The 23,779-nt window shown below is 39.5% G+C and overlaps 1 protein-coding gene and 1 non-coding gene across 8 annotated transcripts in view; both read left to right on the top strand.

Moving 5' to 3' along the window:
- Cadps (calcium dependent secretion activator) overlaps nucleotides 1-23,779 on the top strand; it is a 446,274-nt gene that overhangs the window by 132,837 nt on the left and 289,658 nt on the right. The window lies entirely within an intron of this gene.
- Nucleotides 10,384-10,463, top strand: Trnaa-ugc (transfer RNA alanine (anticodon UGC)). Its single transcript has one exon. It is a non-coding gene; the product is annotated as a tRNA-Ala (tRNA).

Below are 23,779 nucleotides of genomic sequence, written 5' to 3'. Positions count from 1 at the left end.
GGCTCAATGTGGTAGAGAACTAGCATTGAGCAAAAAAGCTCAAGGACAGTGCCCTAGCTCTGAGTTAAATCCCTATGACCACCACCACCAACAACAACAAAAATGGCATGGCTACCACAAAGTAAAGGATTGTACCTTCTTTTGATCTACCATAGTTCCACAGGCCATAACTGTCGATAACCTGCCATAATGGACAACTATTTAAAGCCAATACTGTCAGAGGCAGGGAATTGGTTACAGTAATCTGCAGATGTACAAATTCACATTTGCCAGTTCCTTGTATAAAATGCAATAGCATGTAATTCATGCACAATATCCTGTATGCAATGAATCCTAGGCTAACTAATGCAATGAACACTGCTTTAACAGTTATTATGCTGTATTCTTTTTAAAATTTTATTGTTATTATAGAGGTGTATACAGAGGGGTTACATTTATGTGAGTCAGATAATGAGCACATTTCCTTTTGTTTAGTGTTATCTGTTCCCTCCCTCTCTCCCAGTCCCTCCCTCCCATCTCTACCCATGAGTTGTATAGTTCACACTCATTAATATCCAGTGTGCCCCATTGCTTTATTTTTCACCCTTTTTCCTGGAGCTCTGTGTCCTCCCTTCTACCCAAGGATCTACACGTGAGTGTACCATATATAAGATAAAGAATACACAATCATCAGAAAAAGAAAACAATACGTCTTTTATTTCCATATCTTAGGAGTTCAATTCTCTCTCTCTCTCTCTCCATATATATGGTTAGGCATTGCACCGTATGATTCTCTCCTGAGACTATCCTCTTTTGGTCTTACTATATATGAGTATCTAGAATCCTATGTAATTTGTCATGTCCCAGTACATTTTAGATCTCACTTCCACAAATCAGAGAAAACGTGCCATTTGTCTCTCTGGTCTTGGCTTACCTCACTTAACATGATTTGTTCTAGTCCTATTTCCCTGCAAATATCATATTTTATTCTTTCTAATGACTGTGTAAACTTCCATTGTGTATAGGTAACACAATTTTTTGATCTACTTGTCTACTGTGGGGCATCTGGACTGTTTCCACAGCTTGGCTATTGTGAATACTGCAGCAATGAACATGGATGTGCAGGTGTCCTTAGCATATCCTTGCTCATGGTGTTCAAGGTAGACGCGTAGAAATGGTATAGCTAGGTTGGAGGGAAGGTCTATGTTTAGTTTTTTGAGAAACCTCCAGACTGCTTTCTAGAGTACTGGTACTAGTTTACATTCCTGCCAACAGTGCAGTAGGGCTCTTATTTCCCTACATCCCTGTCAGCATTTGTTGTTATTCGAATTCACAGTGTTGGCCAATCTAACTGGAGTGAGATAGAATCTCAGAGTTGTTTTGATTTGCATTTCCTTTATGGCCAGGGATGATGAGCATTTCCTCATGTGTTTCTTTGCCATTCTTACCTCTTCTTCTGAGAAGTCTCTCCTTAGCTCCTTTGCCCATTTAGTGATTAGTTTAAATGTTTGGGGTGGGGGTTAGTTTCTTGAGCTCCTTATATATATTGGGTATTAGGCCTTTGTCTGATGTATTGATGGTAAAGATCTTCCAATTGATTGGCTGTCTTTCTAGTTTAGTAATTATGTGCTTAGCTGTGCAGAAACTTTATTTTGATGTAGTTCTACTTTTCAAGTCTCTCTTCCCTAGGAGCCTATTCAAGAAGTTTCTGACTCTACCTATAAGTTCAAAGGTTTGTCCTACTAACTCTTGCAATAGTTTCAGAGTTTCAGGTCTGACGTTGAAGTCTTTGATCCACTTTAACTTGATATTAGTGCATGGTGACAAGCAGGGATCCACTTTAGTCTTCTGCATATAGCTGCCCAGTTCTCCCAACACCAATTGTTGAAGAGGCTGTTTTTTCTATGTGTGTCTTTGGCTCCTTTGTTCAATATCAGATGACTGTAAATATGTGATTTTATTTCTAGGTCCTTTAGTCTGTTCCATTGATCTTTAGGTTTATTTTTATGCCAATACAAAGCTGTTTTTGTTATTATTGCTCTATATTAAAGTTTGAAGTCTGGTATATGATACTACCTGCCTTGCATTTTTTGCCTAGAATTGCTTTGGCTATTCTTATGCTATATTGTTTAGGAGATTACAACAAAGAAAAAAGTGTGTACATATTCAATATAAAATCAGTTTCTTTTCCTCCAATATTTGCAGTCATTAGCTGGTCAAATCCAAAGTGTGGAACCTGTAGAATAGGGGCTGAACTGTATGCATTCCTTTTACCGTACCTTTCACATAGAATTATTTTATTAGAAAGTAATGTTTTTATCAGTAAAGTAAAAACCAAAAGGAGAAGAGGAGAAAAGGGAGGGGGAGAAAGAAGAAATAAAAAGGGAAGGAAGAAGAAGGGAGGGAAGAAGGGATGAAGAAAGGAAGGAAGAGAGGAGGTAATGGAAGGGACTACAAATAACAAGGAATTAAGATCTGAAGGACATTGACCTTTCCTAATGAAAAGCGAGCTGGAGTTTTTAAGCACAGTGCATTTTTGTTCCCAGGAAACAATTAGGAGAGGGAGACAAATAAGTCCTATCCTGTTGTCAATTGTTAGCGTGGAGAGTCATTGGCTTGTTATCGTCACTTCAAGTGCCTTCCAGAGAACATTTTCTTTCTGATCTTTTTGTCATCGAGAAGCATTAGTTACTCCATTATGGCACTCTGAAATGACCAGGCATACTTTCCTTTCTTAAAATACTGTCTTGGTTAAAATAAGATCAGCAAGAAGGAGTGACGTGAGAATGAAATTAGAGTATGTGAGACTGTATGTACAATCATGATCAAGCAATATCTAATCATGTGTTTATTCCACTTAAATTGAGAGTGCATGCAATGGCTGACAGTGTTCTGGGAACTGGAAGGTAACAGCTGATGTGACACCACAAACTCTGCTGACATTAAGCTTGGGTTTAATAGGAAAGACAAGCAAAAAGAACAAATGTAGTGGCTTCTATATCAAGAAATAAGGGCCAGAAAGGAAAATGTGTCACAATTAGTGGGAAGGGGTAATGATGACATTTTTAGATAATACACCTGAGGAATTCTCAACTGAGATTCTCAACTTCTAGTTTGAGGCTTTATAAGTGTGGGAGCCAGCGCTGAAGACCTGAAAAGGAAAGGGACATTGCTTTCAAGGAAAAGAAAAAAAACAACAAAACAGGCACTTGGTTTAGGGAACACTAATGACATCTAAGTAGATTACTGTCCTTAGAGCCCAGACACTAAACAGAAACAGATAAAAACCACATTCAGAGGGGATGAGCCTAGGCAGATACACAGGACATAACTAGGAGCTTAGATTTACTGCAAGGATGGCAAGAAGCATTACGAGTTTGTGAGAGGGGCTGGGAAGGTGGCTCAGTGGAACAGCGCTTGCCTTGCATGCATGAAGTCCTGAGTTTGATTCCTCAGCACCACATAAGCAGAAAAAGCCAGAAGTGGCGCTGTGGTTCAAGTGGTAGAGCGCTAGCCTTGAGCTGAAGAGCTGAGGGACAGTGCCCCGGCTCTGAGTTCAGGCCCCATGACCGACCAAAAAAAAAAAAGAGTTTGTGAGAGACAGGAAATCCCACTTACCCCATAGAAAAAGAGACAAAAATCATTGTCTGAGAAAGCTTGTGTGGCTTATTCACTTGGATTATAAATGTTTGGTAAATCCATGTGCCCTGCTTCTTGGATTTCTGAAGCTTGCCCAGGTAGCAGTACATAGTAAGAAATTTACTTGAAAGAAACAAGGAGGTGAAAGGGATGGTAGAGAAAAAACAAAGGAGGGGGTAACAATGCTCAATAGGAAATGGACTCATTACTTTGCTCATGTAACTGTAACCCCTCTGTACAGAATCTTTAAAATTATATATATATATATATATATATATATATATATATGAAAAGAAATAAGATGCTGATTTCCAGTTCTAGCATTGGTTTCCCACTGTTCCTAGTTTACTGCAACTTCTTTTAAAGTGGGTTAAGGAACTTTTCATTGCTCCACCAGTCAGGCCATCTAAATCTCATGTAATCATTTGGTACACACACATAGGCTTCTCATTGGCTGCTCCAGGCTGCCTGCCTATATTGATAATTTTGTATGACTTGAGAATGATGTTATACATATACAAATAGCCTTAGCACAGAAAAGGTTCTACATCTTTGTTCTTTAACTTATTTTATTTTATGTTTTATATTTATTTATTTAGTTTGTGCTGGTACAGGGATTTAAATTCATAGCCTCATACTCTTGCTTGACTTTTTATTTTTTTAACTTTTTTTTTTGCTGTTCCTGGGCTTGAACTCAGGGCCTAGGTACTGTCCATGAGCCTCTTTGTGCTTGAGGGTACCATTTGAGCTACTGAGCCACTTCCAGCTGAGTAGTTTATTGGCGATAAGAGTCTCATGGACTTTTCTGCCCAGGGTACCTTCAAACCATGATTCTCAGATCTCAGTCTCCTGAGTAGAGCCACCAGGGCACAGCTCTCCTGCTAAACTTTTTAATTCAAAGTTAGTGCTCTGCCATGTGAGCCATGTCTCCACTTCTGGCTTTAAAACAAATTAAATTTTATTGTCAGTGTGATGTACAGGGGGGTTACAGTTATATAAGTAAGGTAGTGAATACATTTCTTGTTGAACTTGTTACTCCCTCCTTAATTTTTCTCCCACTTCCCTCCCCCACCCCACTTCTGGCTTTTTATTTTCTGGTTGAGATAAGAGAGTCTTATCTCTTACCCTGCCTAAGCTGGTGTTGAACTTCAATCCTTAGATCTAAACCACGGATTACAAGTTATGGGTACTTGGTTCCCACCTCTTTTTAAAAGCAAGGAAATGTGGCAATTTTTCCTGTGTAAAAGTTTATTTCTAGTATTTGTTCCTTTCATAGAATGAAGTGGAAAGTTATAGACTTAATTGATGAATATGCATGTAGAAAATGACTAAAATATGTATTCTATAAATCAGTCTTCAAAGATAATTGCTTATAAACTATCCCAGATAGTCAATTGCATGTACAAGTAGATATGGTATCTACTAAATAGTCTTTAAAATAGTATGTTCATCCTCTTACTCATGAGCCTGTTGGGACGAACAACGCTTATTTTTAAATTTGTTGAAAACTAATGCTAATACTCTTGTTTGTGTGCCCAGTTAGGCAGTTGGCATAATTTTGTTTTATCTTCATAGCCTCGTGGTAAAGAAAGGGCATCTTTCTATTTCTGCTTAAAGATGAGGGAAATAATACTCTAATAGGAGAGGAACCAGCTTATTGTCACACAAGTGGCAGACTTCAAACATAAATATAACGTGCCAGTCTCCATGTCTCAAGTCACATTGTCTTACAATGCTTCCTATAAAAACCCCTCAGATGCCAATTGTTCTTCTCCCTGCCAAGGACCTTAATTATCTGACTGTGTTAGTTGAGTATAACCTGAGCTGCTGTATCCTAAGAGCTTTATTTTGCTCTGATGGAAAGCTTTGAGCTTCTTGTTCTTTGATTTCATGGTATTGTCACCTCCCTAGGCATGGTCTATGTGCATTTAATTAAAGGTTTGCCATCACTAATACATCCATACTCAACCCACATGAAGAGAAAAGGAACACTACTGCTCTTAAAGAATTCAGCTCAGAAGTTGCCCTCATTTTTGCCCAGATCTGATTGGTAAGAACTTAGTCCAATGACTACATCTCTTTATAGAGAATCCTGAGAAGTAGGACTGTAGTTCCAGGTTGGGCAGCTAAAACTTTAGACAGCCAAGAGATTTCCACTGAAAAGTGGAAGTGTGAGACAGAGACTAAGACATGTGAAACAGTCTCCCCTCCTCCATGAAAGCCTTCTTTATTATTCAGTAATATTTACAATATGCAAAATGATTTTAAAAAGTATAGTAGCACCTACAGCCGTGTACATATTTTCAGGTTAATAAACTATTGCCAGTGGTATAGTCGAGGCCTCTTTCCCTCACATATAAACATTGCTGCTTTTGCTGTTCATTTCCTCCAAGCATTTCTCAATATAGTACTTTCATTGCCAACATACAGACTCTTAACATATTTCTAGTAGCGTTGTAGCTTAGGTCTTCATATATGTAATATTGAATAGTAATTTTCTGCAATTTTAATGCCCCATTACATTACAGTAATGATGCATGCAGCTGGATTTGTTCATTTTCTGAGTAGTATCTCATTATGTAGACATATACAGCCATTTACTCACTGAATTCCAGCTACTCTTGTGCTACTGTATAAAAATGCTGTGGTAAACAGTCCTATCCCTATCTTCTTGTGCACATGTACAGAAATTTCCCCAGTAAGCATACCTGCAAGCATTATTACTATGACATGAGGCATTGCATTTTAAGGTTATTAGATATTAACACCTAATGAATCAGTTAATTGTATATTCCCTTGTAAAGAACGTAAGTATAGCCAAGGTTAAAAAGGAAAATTTTATGATAATGAAGCGCCTGAACACTTCTTACATTACTATATGGAGAAATTTAGAACTTAGATTATGGAGAAACTTAGAACTTCCATCTCTTGGGCCATACCCAAGAGAACTTAGTATGCTTTCTCCTAAGTGATATGAACAGGAATATTCATAGCAATTCCAGTCCTAATTGCCATAAATTGGAAAAACCTAACTATTCATCAATAATAAGGTGGATAAACTATGATATGAACATACCATAGTATACAAGAAAATGAATAAATGTCTACTATGTTCAATGAAAAGAAGAACCTCTCAGATACTATATCAAGAGACAACCCAAATGATGAGATCTTGTGTGATTTCATTTATAAGATTATAAGATTTTTAAGATTATAAAGAAAGAGTTTACAGACACATTCTGACTTTGGGGTATAGTTACAGAATGAGTAGTCACTTCAGGTAGAGAAGAAGACTTGGTAGGCATCCAATTAATAGTGCACCAGAGAGTTTCTAAGGCAGGAGAAGTATTCTTGATCTGTAACATCCACCCTCTCATTAAATACAATCGAAAGTCACTTCCTCAATTACATTAGCTCAGTTGCCACATATGGCTTGTGGATATAAAAGGATATCCATTATTTCAGAAAGCTCAAGGTAGTAGGAGAGTGGAGGGATTAGTGACCTAAGTGTGTAAGTGTTTTGAAATGCAGCAAGCACTATGCTCTTAAACTTTTTACTATATGTATTCCACATGAATAAATTATACTTCAAACTAATTATGCATGTCTTATTAAATGTAAAGGAAAGAGAGCATGAAAGAGAAGAAAACAAATCATTAAGGTTTTTAATTTGAAATTTGAATATACGACATGAATTCAGGGGGAAAAAAAGCACAAGCATTCTGGACAAAAGTAACAAATTAATCAGAGTTTTAAAATGGAAATCATTTCTCATTAATTTTAATTAAGCTGCTTCTAGGTTTGCAGGCTTGGCAAATTTTCAGAGCTAAAATTAAACCTCAGATTTGTCTCTCAGGAAAGTTTTCCCAAACTCTGAAGCATCCGTGAATGCTCTCGTGGCACCATTGTCCTTGTCAAATTTATATGTAACTAATTTTTTTTTTTTTTTTTTTTTTTTTGTCGGTCCTGGGGCTTGAACTCTGGGCCTGGGCGCTGTACCTCAGCTCTTCAGCTCAAGGCGAGCGCTCTACCACTTGAGCCACAGAGCCACTTCCGGTTTTCTGGTGGTTTATTGGAGATAGGAGTCTCATGGTCTTTCTTGCCCGGGCTGGCTTTGAACCGCGATCCTCAGATCTCAGCCTCCTGAGTAGCTAGGATTACAGGCGTGAGCCACCAGCGCCCGGCTGTAACTAATTTTTATTGTTACATTAATTCCACCATGAAGCAAGCATCAGTTCAATCACTTTCTGTCCAATACTAGAATCTCTTTTTGTGAAGATGTGTGACCCACCCCCCTTACCCCCCCAACAAACAGTGAGCCAACACATGCAGAAGAGCGAATTAGATCGAAGTGGTCCCACTTCCAGTTTATGAAAGTTAATTAGAAATATAGCTTCAGTCTTTGTCTCAGAAACCTGATTGATTGATTACCTATCTTAAATTTTCAACAAAGTAAGCATTTCAGACACTTACTTGTTTTTAGACCATCAAGAAGCAAATGAGTAAAGCAATCAAGCATTGCAGGTGAAAATAATCTCACGCTGGAGATTACATATAGGCTTGTGATTTAAGTTGAAGAGAACAGAATGAACCCGAAGTTTTATTTTATTGTAAAGAGGCTGTGCAGAGGGGTTCCAATTTCATGAGTAAAGTGTTAGGAGGCACATAGCTGTGTGACCATATGCACCCACCCTGTTTCCTCACTTCCTTCCATCCCATACTCTGCCAGGCGCTTGCTATCTCTTTTCTAGTTGTTTCTACCTTAAGCCATTGCAACTACTGGACAATTGCAAAGTGCAGGTGTCCTGACCCTTGGCCACATGTATGTCATCCTCCTAATTTGAGTCTGGAAGCATCAAGGCAGTGAAGTGCACACTTCTTTCCTTAGTCCTTAGGTGATTACTCAACCGGCAAGAAATCTCTCCTTTAATGAATAGGTATATTAATGAATGAATGAATGGGTGAATGAATGAATGAATGGTAACACCTAACACATTATGCCAAATCTTACTAGCTAGAAGTACATGTTATATTTGAACCTCTGAGTTAGTGAGAGCCTGCACTGTGGGCCCAGCTTTGATGGTTCTGTTGTTTCTGGAGTTCTCATAAGCAGATGTCAGCCAGAGTCAACAATTTTCCTAACTAGAACTGGATCTGCATTCAAGGTCACTCAGTGGCTGTTGAAACCAGTCAGTTCCTGTGGAACTGAGACCTACTCCTCCTCATCACGTGGGAAGTTCCGACCTAACAGCTCATGCCAGCAAGAGGAGAATGCTGGCAAGCTGTGGTATCACATTCTTTTATAACTTAATCACAGAAGTGAGAATCCATACCTTTTGCCATACCCGTGTGTTAGAAGCACGTCACTAGGTCCAGAGTTTCCTCACAGGAAGGAGATTTCACAGGCACAAGGACCAAGATAGAGCTGACAGGACATGGCAGACGCTTCCTGCCACAAGCAACTCCTGCACAAGCCTATGAGGAAGTCCGAAATGCAACCATGTTCACAAAAATTGCTCTTTCTAGATTGTTCTTTCTGCTGAAATCCATTGCCCCCCATTCTTCTCATTTTTCATATACCTCTAAGAGACCACTGAAGATTACAGAAAGATCCTTGAGTCATTCTTCTAACCCAGCACCTTACTTATTTCAAGTACAAATTTTCATCTATAAGTATTTCATTGCTGTATTTTCAGTCTCCAGTACCAAGTAGGTTCCGTAAGGGAAGAAATCAGATTAGAAGGTAAGACAGTATATAGGTTGTATCCCCCAATTGATAGATATTTGGGTTGGAGTTTTGGTTTTTTTTAATTCATCTCCCTTCCTTGCTTCCTCTTTCAGGCTTTTTCTTAGTGTCAGATAACTTAGTTGTCATCTAGTAACTCAATGGACTAAATACTGTTTTTCTCTTCATTTTATAGATTGTGAAACTCATACATGAAATTCTTAGGTAATTTTCCTGATTTCACAGAGCTAGTAAGTAGCAGACACAGGGTTTGTTTGCCTTGATGTCTCTTTGACTTAAAAGACAGGCTTTTAGACTTCATGTTATAAATCACTTTGGCCCGTGTGTAAAATACATTTGCTCCTTATGGGATGAACTAACAAGTGACCCCCCCCCCTCTTGTGACTTGTTTTGTACCCTTTTGATTTCAGTTAACATGACTGGTATGTGTTCGTATACTTTTTCCATACTTCCATTCCCTGACAGTTTTTCCTAATGATTTCTACCATTTCTAGAGTATTTGGAAAGAATGCCTTGTGTCACTCTATCATGAGTGATCATGCTCAGTGAATCAGACAGAATCTGCTGCCAGATATTTAGAGTCAGCACTGAACTCTGCATCCATTTGGGTACAAACAAAACAGGAACCTACACTGAAGTCAAGTAGTAGTTTCAGCATCATGAATACTTCAGGATGCCAGTATCACCTCTTTTGATGTAGGTCCAGATACAAATACAGAGTCTTTCTACCTTACAGATGCTAAAACCAGGCAATTAACTACAAAAGCAAGCAGTAATAGGAATGACTAGTATTGATATGAGATATTTTCCAAAGGACGTATAATGTCATACAGATAGGTATTGTTATCAGCATTTCAGAGAGGAAATTGAGGCTAAGAGAGGTTAACTAGCTAAGGTTGTTATTAAGGTGTAATACAGAGGGTTACTGTTTCATAAATCAGGTAATGACTTGTGGGCATAAGTCTCTTTCTAGTTTCATACCTTCTCTAAATCAAGTACTTCAAAAAGAAAGGACAGGGGCTGGGAAGGTGGCTCAGTGGTAGAGCGCTTGCCTTGCATGCATGAGGCCCTGGGTTCGATTCCCAGCACTACATAAGCAAAAAGAAAAAAAGCCGGAAGTGGTGCTGTGGCTCAAGTGGTAGAGCGCTAGCCTTGAGCTGAAGAGCTGAGGGACAGCGCCCAGGCCCAGAGTTCAGGCCCCACGACCGGACCCAAAAAAAAAAAATTTTTTTTTTTTAAAAAAGGAGAATGTAAAAAATAAATATATTTTCCTTTCTTGGTTGAAGGGACTATATGAGAGTTTTTCAAATATATCATATCTAAATACAAGCAGTCAGATTTTAAAAAGAGATAAGGTATTCACAGTAGAGTATCTATATCTGGATATGAATTGACAGCGGGTCCAGGTCCATCCCAAGCACCAGCTTCAGTTTCTATGCTATATCAGATGAGATGGCTGAAAATCTTTCATAATTGTTACTTTAGTAAGAGAGGTAAAGGAATGTGATTATTTTATCTGCAATCACAGTTATAATGCCGATTTCAATGTAGACAAGTCATTGGTTCCAGTTTGGGGAAAGAGGTGCAACTGCATTACTTATGTGGTAAAGATCAATGAAGGAAATTGGTGTCATTATCATTCATCCAAGTGAGTAAATTCAGAGGGCTCAAGTTGTCCCATCCACAGGGTAGACCCAGGCAGAGCAGTGTTACCAATGACAGCTATAGACAGTGACTGCTCTGCCTTTCCTTCCCAATCTGCCCTTCAGTTATGCAAAGAGGAAGCATTATGGATACCCCCTGTGCACCCCCTTCAGCCTACTAGCCTCCTGTCTGTGCCTTTATTTGTATAAGGTACAAAGTAGCATTCTTTAGTTGTGATCAATGGTAATCAGAGAGCTCACAGTCTTGCACCTAGTGTTCATTTCCACACTCTGGCCTGTTTGTTGCTCATTCCAGACAGATAGGGCTGTTAGCTACCACTGTAGAGAATACAGATACAGACCATTCCCACGTTCCTGTCCTTGTGTGTGTTTCCATTAGTGTTTAGAGTTTGAATAAGGGAGGGGTATGAGGAAGGGAGAGAGGAGAAGAAAAGAGAGGACAGAAGGAGAGGAGAGAGAGGTGGTAGATATGTCTGTCTGTCTGTCTATCTATCTATCTATCTATCTATCTATCTATCTATCTATCTATCTATCTATCTATCTATGTATCTATGTATCTATCTATCTATGTATCTGTCTATCTATCTATCTATCTATCTATCTATCTATCTATCTATCTATCTATCTATCTATCTATCTATCTATCTATCTATCTATCTATCTATCTATCTATCTATCTATCCATCCCCCCAGGTTGGTTGCTTTTAGGAAAGATGGAGAATTCCAAGGTCAGTAGTCCATGTTGATGGGAAAGGAGTCAAGACAAGTGAATAGAAGATTTCTAGCAACCAGCTATTGGCTGGGTTGCAGCAATGGCTACTCTCACAGTCTCTGTGGGCAAAGGCCTCCTATTCACATTCAGGCTCTACCCAGAACTCAGGAGCAGTAGGATCTGAGCAAGCCATTTAGTTTCTTTGTCTTGCCATGTGTTCCACCTTATCCTGGGCATAGTTGCATGGTTGCTGAGGGTTTTCATCAGTAGTGAGTTATAATAAGGTCTGCTTTTCAGGAAGAGGACTTCTGAAGGTCTCATTTGGAGAAAAGAGCAGAATGAGAATCAGGAAAATTAGTTCTGCTGGTTCCCACTCATGGGCCATTGGACTAGTAACAGTTCTTAGCAGAATTTTCACTAATCCAAAAAAGAATAAGAAAGATTATGTGGCTGAATGTGGCCATGTATGTAAAAATTTCATCCAGCACTGGTGGCACAAGTCTATAACCCTAGCTACTCAGGAGGCTGAGATCTGAGGATCAAGGTTCAAAGCCAGCCTGGGCAGAAAAGCCCATGAGACTCTTATCTTCAATAAGCTGCTCAGAAAAAACCAGAAATGGTGCTGTGGCTCAAGTTGTAGCCTTGAGCAGAAAAAGCTAACAGAGCAACCAGGCCCTAGGTTCAAACCCCCAGGACTGGCATACACATAAAAAAAAAATCCAGTGTTTGGAATTTGGCCTCTGAGCTTATGAAATGATGTTCTTAGTTATTTAACTGTATAAATAGTAGAAATTGTAAATAGGAAATCTGAGGATTTGTATTCACACAAGATGGGTACATAGGCCAGAGGAGGGAATTAAGAAAAGGGGCGTGGTCCCCAGAGCCTCTATGGTAAATAAACGAGTCTCAGAAAGCAGAGAATGTTGATCTCAAGCCTGATGCAGCATCTCCACTTTTGGTTCTCCTCTTGTTGAAGCGCCCAAGCCTCCATCCTGTGCACCCATACATCAAGGTTAAATGCATGCAGGAAAACAGTTGGCTCCCATCTCATAGTTCTAGAAAGTCACAGTGACAAGAGTACCTTGGACACTTCAGCCCCTACCATGAGGCTGGCCAATCTGTGCTACTCTTTATCCAGTGCCCTTGCTCTGCCCTGATTCAGACACAGGGGCCTACTGACACAAGCTCACCACAGCCTCTGGGTGGATTCTGCACCTCTCTGAGACAAAGGCTATCACGTGCCTCTCATCCATCCACAGCCTGCAGTCTGGAGAGGATGCTGCCATGTCCAGAGCAGACGGCTTCTTGAATTTTAAGCAGCATATGCAAATTCAGCAATCACCAGTTCCACTTCATCTCCTGAGTGGCTCCGCCACACTCTTCAATAATTCCCAAGCTAAACTGACCCAGTTTGAAATTAAAATCAGGTTTATTTTTAGAGAGATATATTTCCCCTTATCGCTATCTCAGTGGATTTTTTTTTTTCTGTTTGGCTTGATAAACATCCAAGTCCATTATCCCTAAACCTGCAGAAGCCTGCTGACAGCCATTTGATAGATGAAAGGCACAACAAAGTCTAGCTCCTGTGTATTCAAAGGGCAGAGGCAAGCCTGATACTCCCTCTTGGGCCAGAGGAGGTGTTCTGTGCTCTATCCGTGTTCCTCTGTCTGTCTGACAACCTTCATGCAGGTGTCAGGGTCTCTTGAACTGGAAAAAAAAACCCTCTGAATTTCAGGTGATTTAGAGCCTGGTCACACTTGAGTTCAGAAAAATCTTCCCACATTCATTGGAGATATCTAACATCTTCTGATTAAAAAAAGACCCTATTTGTTAGGAATTGCTCCATGCAGCCAGACTGAAGAACATTTTTTATCCTGCTGGTAGGCACTGTACTTTTCCTTGGAGGCTCTTTCCACCAGGAATTCTACACAGAATTGCGTGGTTAACATCTGTCTCTCTTCTCCAAACTGTGAGCTCCCAGGAGGGCCTCAGCCAGCTGTGGTTTACACCTTTCACGAGGCTCACAGCCTGGTATGGTATTAAGTCCTCCCCAAATGCATAAAATTAGCTGCTGGACCAGTGGTTCTCAGCTGGAGAAAATTTAAACACCACCATCATCCTCCCACAAACATTTATCATTAAAAAAAAAACTCATCTGGGGAATGAGGAATTTATGTCTAGTATCTAGTGAAAGCTAGGGGCTAGGAGGCCATAGAATCTCACACAGGGTACAAGGCAGCCCAATCCCCAGTCCCAACCAACTATTGAGTTTGAGAAGCCCTGAGTAAGTAAGTCCATTTATGTGCTGCAGTCATCTTTCTGTTAAACTAACAGGTACTAATTTTTATTTTTGGTCCAAGCTGTATGCATCAGTGCCCATACCACAAAAGACTCTGCCTTTCCTAGTTTTCCTCCAGGGAGTGAGGACAGATGTGAATTGACTCCAGGATGAATGTGTGAATTGCAGCAACTCACTTTATCCAGATGTGGGTCCACCTGTGTGACAAAGGATTTGAGCCAACCTTTAAATCCCCCTGGCTAACTCTCGACATGCTCACCTGGGTTCACATACTTGCTGACGAAGCACTTACGGGTGAGGCCTCGCACTGCTTTTGCTGCTACTGGCTTTGCTCCATTAGCAGTGCTGGCTCTAGTCCAGGTCCCTGTGCACAGGACTTGTCAAAGCTGCAGAAAACAATAGGCCTCCTGTTGGCCTTGCTATGCCAGGTAAATAATGCACCTTTGCACAGAGAGGTAGAGGGGAGCAAGCACTTTCCTCAGCACCATATAGTAGTGTCCTTGTCCTGCGCAGGCCAGAAGAGACATTCTAGAACCTGACTGCTGCCTTGCCATGAGCCTCACTTCCCTGACTTTGGGATGATGACAGCAACAAGCCCACTGGATAGCTTTGAGCCCTGAATGAGATGATGCATGTTACCTTAGCAGAGTTCCTAGGATCTCATAGCGGATACTATCAAGTGCGTTCCATTTCTGTGTTGTGATTATTTTGTTGAGGTTGAATGTTGGTGTTAATATTGTGCTTTTGTGGTGTGTGTGTTAGTCCTGGGGCTTGAACTCAGGGCTTAGGTGCCCTCTTTGAGCTTTCTTTGCTCAAAACTAGTGCTCTACCACTTGGGCCACAGCTCCACTTCATCCTCCTTTTTGGTGGTTGCCTGGAGGTAAGAGTCTCAAAGACTTTGCTGTCCTATCTGGCTTTGAACCATGATTCTCAGGTCTCAGCCTCTTGAGTAATTTAGATTATAGGCATGAGCCACAGCACCAGGCTAGCCTTGTGCTTTTTAATTTCTTCATATTATTTTGTTGTGGTATGGATACATAATCACTATTTTCTGTTTATCTGCTGGTATACCTTGTATTGTTAGCAATTGTGGACTATTATAAATGACACTGCTATGAATGTTCATATAGGAATTTTTTTGGCAGGACTGAAATTTAAACTCAGGGGAAGTGTTTGCACCATTTGATGTTTTTGCTAGCACATATACTGCTTTGTATGGTCATACTTGACCTTTGGAGCAAATGCGTGGTGACCTGTGACCATGGTTTCAGTGGCATTTCTCTTTTAAAGGCCATGGTGTTGACTATGTATTTCTATGTTTTTTTTTCCATTTCTGGATATTCTAGTTAATTTTTTATTGGCATCAATTAGTTGCACAAGGGAGTTTCATTTTGACATGCCTGTTTATGCCTTAAGTGTAGCTTCATCTCTCTTCCTTCCCCGCCTCCCAAACGCACCTGAGCAAACGTTACTATTCCATTCCTATGCAGATATATAAAGTATTTTGGCCATATTTACCCTCTTTCACCCTCTCTGTTTGCCCTCCCCTGCTCTCATTAGTACCCACACCCCCAAAGAAGTCATGGATCCCCTTCCCAATATGCATTGTTGTTAGAGTACATGTCAGTCATTCAAAAGAGCTTCACTGTGGTCACCCATACATGGATGTACTGAACTTTAATCAGATTAATCGTGTGTGTGTATGTGTGTGTGTGTGTGTGTGTGTGTGTGAGAGAGAGAGAGAGAGAGAGAGAGAGACAGAGAGAGAGAGAGAGAGGGAGAGAGAGGGAGAGAGAGGGAGAGAGAGAGAGAGAGATCCTGTGTGTGTTTACATTTTATCTTTTAGCTGTAGAATCCTTTGGACTTTTTTTTTGGGGGGGTCCGGTCCTGGGGCCTGAACTCTGGGCCTGGGCGCAGTCCCTCAGCTCTTCAGCTCAAGGCTAGCACTCTACCACTTGAGCCACAGCACCACTTCCGGCTTTTTTTCTTTCTGCTTATGTGGTGCTGAGGAATCAAACCCAGGGCCTCAGGCATTCAAGGCAAGCGCTCTACCACTGAGCCACCTTCCCAGCCCATCCTTTGGACTTTTGTCCTTCTAAACTGGCTTCTCTCTTTTTTCTTAAAAAATTTAATTTTATTTTATTTGTGAACATACTGTACAGAGGAGTTACAATTACGTGGGCAGGATAATGCGTACATTTCTTACCAAGCATTGCAGCCTCCTCCTTTGTTTACCCTTCACATCCCTTCCCAGCCTCCCCCCTCCCCCCAATCCCATTCCTTCTCCTTCCCCCCCCCCCTGCACCGACGTTGTAAAGGTAGTTTTGGACATGACAACTTGTACTTCTCATTGTTGCAACAGGTCCACCTGTATCCTTAAACAACTGTTTTTCCCCATCTCCTCCACAAGTTATACTGACATCAAATATAGTGAAAGCAGGGGTTATACTGTGGGGGAGGGATATACAAAGCAACAAAGAGATAATCTTATAAATGCATTAGAAACACATGCATGAAAGAAAAAAACATTAAAATACACACCTAAGGGTTCATTTTCCTGACATCACATTATCTGACCTTTTCCGCTTGACTCATACATATACTAGATATTACAAATAAGGGAAACCATGGGACCTATGTTTCTTTGGGCCTGGCTTACTTCACTTAATATAATTTTTTCCAAGTTTTTCCATTTCCTAACAAATGGGGAAATGTCATTCTTTCTGATGGAGGCATAGAATTCCATTGTGTATATATACCACATTTTCTTGATCCATTCATCTACTGAGGGGCATCTGGGTTGGTTCCATATCTTAGCTATGGTAAATAATGCTGCAATAAACATAGTTGTGCTGGTAGGTTTAGTGTGGTCTTGTTTGTAAACATTTGGGTAAATGCCCAAAAGTGGGATTGCTGGGTCATAGGGGAGTTCTATGTGAAGTCTTTTGAGGAACCTCCATACTGCTTTCCAAAGTGGTTGAACAAGTTTACATTCCCACCAACAATGAAGTAAGGTTCCTTTCTGTCCACATCCCCTCCAGCATCTGTTGTTGTTAGAGTTCTTGATTTTTGCCGTTCTAACTGGAGTGAGGTGATATCTCAATGTTGTTTTGATTTGCATTTCTTTTATGGCTAGGGATGTTGAACATTTCTTCATTAAACTGGCTTCTCTTAACACAGTGGTCTTCAGATCTGTGGTAGAGCACTAGCCTAGCATTATGTTTTGAAGTCAAACTGAAACTCATACCTTAAATCTGACACATAGTTCATGGATCTCTTTGAGTGATTACTCCGTCATCTTCTTCCTTCATTCCTTCATTTTCAAAATAAGGACGAAAAACTGTACCTACTTCACAAGTACTTGCTATTGAACATTTAATGTATTTAATGGACTATAATACATGAAAGTCTTAGAAAAGTGCCTGGAATATAAGAAGAGTTAATAATTATTATCGTGTAAAATTAATTAATATCGAGTTAAAGTAAGTATATTTTGTTTGCTTTCCTGTTGAATCTAAGTTGGAAAGTTATCTCCATCAGTAGATACTGAAAACGTCACAAACCAGCAGAATAGCCTGGTAGCTGTCTGCTTCTGGAAGCTGTAAAACCAGATAAGAACAAAAACAAAAAAAATGTTTGTGAATCTTTTCATAGAAAGTGCTGTAGTCGTCTCTGAGTCTACCCATCTACTTTTTAAAGCTTGGAGCTTGCTGGACACAAGTTTTCAAGTTTGCCACTGTGGTTTAGGCACAGGGCAAATTAAGTTGGGTCAGAAAAATCTGCTCTTCATTGAACTTTTGCTAAAATATTCCAAGGTACATGGTAGAGTTGGACATGTGCATTTGAGCATCTTGGTGGCTTTCTTACCAACCAAAAACATTTTCAGGGAAACTGTACCACTAGCCCAAGATCAGCTTCTCTTAAGTGCAGAGTATTTTATGCCCTCTCCCAATATACAGGAATCCTGTCAGTTTTCTTCTTTTATTTCACTCCTTTCTCTCTTCCTTCCCTCCCTCTTCTCCTTCCTCTCCTCATGAGTAGAAGTGATTAACAGCATGTAGGCTTTGAAGAAAAGCACAACCAGGCCTCCTCTCATGCAAATATCTATCACTTGCACCCTTCACTCTACCGTTATAGGCCTAATTTCTCCATCTGTATACAGAATTTTAAAATATGAAAAAATAAAATAAAATAAAATATGGCCCCTTTATGCTTTTTACCTTCAACAGACGTTTATTATTTTTGTTGTCATTAGTACTGTTGCTGTCCTTGAACAAGGAACTTTAGATTTAAGTTCTTATATCAGTCAGGATAAGCTACATGGTGCTGAGGAAACCAACACCCCCCACATCTCAGTGATTTAAAAGAAAAGGGCAAGAGCCTAAATGGCCAGTGTCATCAGGAGTTATGACTTTCTAAGAGATCCTTGTGTTTTCAGGTCTCTGACTGGAAGTCCTGTTGATTTCTTTCACTTACCAGAAGTGTTCTGAACTGATGGCTGGCTTGTTTGTATCCAGTTAAAGGGTGCTGAGCCTCACTCCACACATGAGCCTCAAAGCCAGTTTCTGTGCAATGCAATGAATGTGTCCCTTGCTGTTTGCACTTCTCACACTCAAGCAGGCTGAGAAGAAAATGTGACAGGCCTTTGCAGCAGTGCAGCTGCCTGCAGAGCAAAGCACTCATGAGACTGATAATATTCTTTTCTTCCTGCAAGTATGGGTTACACTCTGCATCCTAGAAATACAGGGTTGAAAAAATAAAAAAAAAAATAGAAATACAGGGTTGAAATATGTAACACCATCCCTAGCCCTAGAAGACTGATTTTCTGTATCTGCTGCCAAAGTTGACTCATGGATATATGTATATATACACCTACATATGGATACAAACAGATCTACAGACGGACAGATTCCTTCATATGGATTTGAGTAACTGAGCAACAGTGATTCCACTGGAAGACATGAAAGATCCTCCTGCTGCTATTCTAGGAATCCACTGGCTTTGCTAGAGACAGAAAGAGCCAGAGTTTGCCTTTTAGACCTGTTCAGAAAAGCAGCAGATTATCTGGTTATTTCTTTGGGGTTGGTAGATAATATCCTGGAAACTTTAGAAAGATTACTTAACTTTTACATGTTCAGGGGGGGAAAAACTTGCTGTTTCATGATGGATTTCCAGATATTCAAATGGGTGGTCTTAAAATGCACTAATCCATTTCTTCATGAAATTATTTACTGGGTCCCTGTAATGGTCAGACACTGCTGAATGCTAACAATGTGGACAAAGTAGAGGTGTTTCTCATTCTGTGGTGCTTTTCTCTGTTAAGAGAAGAAATCAACATGTGACTAATGAAATAAGATCATCACAGCTGGTAGTTAAGTAACTGTGGAGAAAATAAAAGGCAGGCCCATAGAGGTCAAGGGGGAAGAAACAATTTCATTAGCTGTATTGATCATGAGAAAAAAAATTGTGGAGTGACATTTGAACTGAGAACTAAGCATTAAAAAGGAGGCAGGTAGGAGTTGGATGAGAGATAATCTTCTAGGCAAAGAAAAGAGCAGGAGAGAATTAGGGTTTTGTGTTTTAGAAACAACACAGGGCAGGAACAAATGTGGTAAGAAATGAAGTTGGAAAAGTAGAAAGAGACACAGATCTTGTGGGGATCTTGTCCTACCTTGAACAAGACAGTACTGGTACATGTATGGCTAGACAGTGATAAGATTTTACTTCTGCTTTGAGAAGATGGCCCTTGCTGTTGTGGGGAAACTGACCTGCATGGAGAGCAAGCATGATGGCGAGAGACCAGGAAGGAATCTGATGGAAAAGTAAGAGATGGATATGGCTCAGAGATTTCAGAGGAAAACATGGAGATGAGGCCAACTAGACTGCAGGACTGGGATGGTATGAGAAAAGATTGGCTAGAGAGATGATTCCTATGTTTTGAAATATGAGCAGTGAAGCAGATGTAGGTATTATTTCTAAAGACAAGAAAGACATGAGTAAATTTAAGGATGGATAGACCTAAAATTTCTCTGTGTAATTTATCTTTGATACTTCTCTTATGTAAGTTTGGACAGATAAAATATAAATGGAACTCTGGGCCAAAGACATGATTAGATGATTAGATATGATTGTATCTTAAATAACACAGGACAATGGTTTGTATTGTTAGTAGAACATTTAGCATTTATCTGTTGTTTCACTCAACAAATATGAGTTGGCTATATTAGTGGAGGAGATTCTGTATTGAACCCTAGCATATCTCAGCTTGGTTGGTGGTTAGTAAGTGGTAGCACATCTCTTTGTTGGTACTTTTTATCTATCTGATTTTCAACATAGTAGGCCTGTTGAATAAAAGCTGAATGAAACAGAGGTATTTATAAAAAAAAAAAACCCACAAAATCCATTAGTTCCATTGTGAATTTTCTATGGCTGTAGCTAGGGGAAATTTTCCTGTTGAGATGTTCAGAATGAGCCTAATATTGAAAGATTGTTTTGAGAGCTTCACATGGTAGACCTCAATTTGTCTTTTTTTTTCAAAGATAGATTACAGGCATATACTACCATGCTCGATTCATTTGTCTTTTAATTATCTTTGGCAGCTAGTGTTCGTTTTAGCAACCATTATATTTTAGAATCTGCTTTTGTACCATGTATCATTTAATACATAAGCATTAGATTTTTTTAAAGAGCAACACCTTATCATGGTCATGAAATCTTTCTCATCCTTATAACTAATTTACAAATATTCCTTACCATTTACTATCAGATGTAGACACATCCCCATGCTTTGGTGTGTATGTAGACATTTTTATTTGTGTATTTGTTGATTAGGTACCAAAGAATCAAATCTAGGGCCTCGCACATGCTAGGCAAACACTCTACCACTAAATCACATTCTCAGCCTCTATTTTTAATACTTTATTTAAATTGCCCTCCACATGTGATTGACCACTGGACCTCTCTAATCTCTCTTGGTCTGTAGGTAGAAACTACTTTTTTCTTTTAAGTAGCAGTTTTCTTAACCTCAGGAAAAATCGCTGTCATACATACCAAGAAATTTTATATGAGCAGAAACTTAAAATGACAGGAATATTTCACTCTTGGCCATCCTTTCCTTTAGGATGTTTATCCAATCACATCTGTTTTACATCTATGAATTTTGCTAAGTATCTCTCTATTTACCTATCCAGGTACCTTGATTTTTGAACCCCCAATAGAGTTTCAGCAGGCTTCTCCTTTTTTTCCCTTAGAAGTGTTTTGCTTTGAAGTAAACAACATCTCTGTCTCCTCAGCATCTTCTGTTTGCCCTTGGAATCATGGCTCTGCAATCAGAGGCCTTCTTATGATTCTTCTGACTCCATTCAGCACAGCTCACAATTCACCACACCACTTCCAAAGAAGCAACTGGAAAGGAAAATCCTTCCTTGTTATGACCCCACACTTACGATCTAATGTGTGTTCCAAAATTAGGATCTTATATAGTATCATAGGTAGCAAAAATATTCAATTAATAGACTAGTGTGCAAAGCTGTTTAATAAAATACAGGTCCTACATTTTGTTTGTTCTATATTTTGTGCCTGTCTGGGGCTTGAACTCAAGGCCTAAGTACTGTCGCTCAGCTGTTTTGCTCAAGGCTAGTGCTTTACCACTTGAGCTACAGCTCCACTTCTGGGTTGTTGGTAGCTAATTGGAGTTAAGAGTCTCACAGAGAACAATTATAAATAATGTTCAGACAACACAAGTGAAATTGGATGTGCAATTTGAGGTATCCCTGAAGCCCATTCACTGACCTCTTTGGTGTGAAAAGTGGCTTTTCTCAGATCCTTAAAGAAATTTAGGGACTTAATAGTTTGAATTCACAGCTTTAGGTTTATAGTAACTTTAAAAATAAATACTGAAAGCTCCTTAGTTTAAAGTAAAAATGAAACAAACATGTTTGATCTTGTAGGAATTTTCTCTCACACATATACTCTCTCTCTTGTATATATGTATGTATGTGTGTATAGATATATATGTATATCTATACATTAGATATACATATATGTGCTTTTGGTGCTACTTTGAAAATATACTAGTAATTTTGACCAAAAGCAGGTGTGTTGTAACTACATGTCTTTTTCAAAGCTGTTTCTGCTATATATGGTATGACTTCATGACTTTCCATTGGATTACTTGATTTTCTTATTTTATGTCTATTTCCACAGTATTTCTATTCTTGTTTTCCAATAACAAAGAGTTCTATCCTTAGAGAATAATGTACACGACACAGGGGTGACACATGATTTGATATTGTGAAGACAAGAAAGAAATGATCATTTGTCTTGTAAACAACAACCACCACCACAACAAAAAGAGTGTTGTGGATGTTCCTGCCTGAGCTGGCTTGGAACTGTAATCCTCAGATCTCAGCCTCCTAAGTAGCTAGGATTACGGACATGAGACAGCTAGGATTATGGACTTGAGCCATTAGCACCCGGTTAGCACTTTTTAATTGAACTACTTGGTAGCAGAATTTTCAGAGGTTGTTTGATTTGCAGATTCTCCCTCTGTACTATTGAAACTGTGAGCTTGATTATACATCAGTGTACAAGAGCTTTTTCCTGTTGAACACATCTTGATAGTTGTTCATTCCTTAACATATGAACTGAGTAAATCTCAACATTCTCCCCTATAACGTCAGACTAATAATAATATAAATAAACTCTGGCTGATTTGAGCCCAGGGGAAGGCTATTGAAAGGACATGGAGAATTTCGATAACCAAAATAGATGTAAAACAGGCTCAGAAAAGACAAAAAGGTAGGTGTCTGTTGGGATCTAAGGAGAGAGTCTGACGTAGTATTCTCTGGAAAGGATTGGCTCTAACAAGAAAGATAAGCCCCTGGAGAATAGCACTGTGGTATGTGAGGTTAAAGTTTGACTCCTTGACAAGGCTCTTTAATTGACAGATTTTGCCAAGACTAAATGCAGCAAGAAAGACATGTTTAAAAGACATGTTGAGTTAAAAATAATAACAATAAATATCTGATTAACAAAACAACAATAAGAGCAAATCCACAAAATATATACCCATCACATTTATAAAATAACATAACATTTGTAAAATTCCTATAGAATGAATTCAGTGTCTGGGATTTGGCAAAAGCTCTCCCAATGTGCTGGTATTATTAGTATTACAGTAAAGGGGAGGAAATGAGCAAGAAATCAGCCACAATGCAAGGTTAGACGTCATTAGCATCCCTTTCACAATTGGAAGATCCTGGTGTTATAACCACTCTATATTTCTCAAAAATTGGCCAGATGTGAGATGGGCTCATTTGCATCCATTAACTTCATGACCTTGAGTCCTGACTCTTCTGACCAGTTCCTCCTTGCACAGAATGGTTGTAATAATATTGAGCCATGTCAGAGGACTGCTGTAAAGCACAATTTATGTCCAGTCGTCAAGAAAGTACAGAGGAATTTTAGTGCCAGATATCTCAAGTAGAGTCAGAAGGAAGGAATGAGGCAAGTTGTGATATACCCATACTTCTTATACTTTCAAACAATGTTCAGCAAGAATGAACTCAGTATCTTACTCATGTAACTGTAACCCCTCTGTACAGCATCTTTACAATAATTTTTTTAATAGCCTAAGGGGTTGGGGATTTAGCTCAGCAGAAAAATGCTTGCCTGATGAGCACAAGGCCCTGAGTTCAGTCCTCAGCTCGGGGGGGGGGGGGGGGGGAGGGAAGCCTAAG

Source organism: Dipodomys merriami, unplaced genomic scaffold (assembly GCF_024711535.1).
Source record: "Dipodomys merriami isolate MVZ:Mamm:240054 unplaced genomic scaffold, mDipMer1.0.p SCAF_13, whole genome shotgun sequence".
Taxonomy (NCBI): domain Eukaryota; kingdom Metazoa; phylum Chordata; class Mammalia; order Rodentia; family Heteromyidae; genus Dipodomys; species Dipodomys merriami.
Note: the sequence above shows the minus strand (reverse complement) of the source record. Positions and strands in the feature narration are given on the sequence as shown.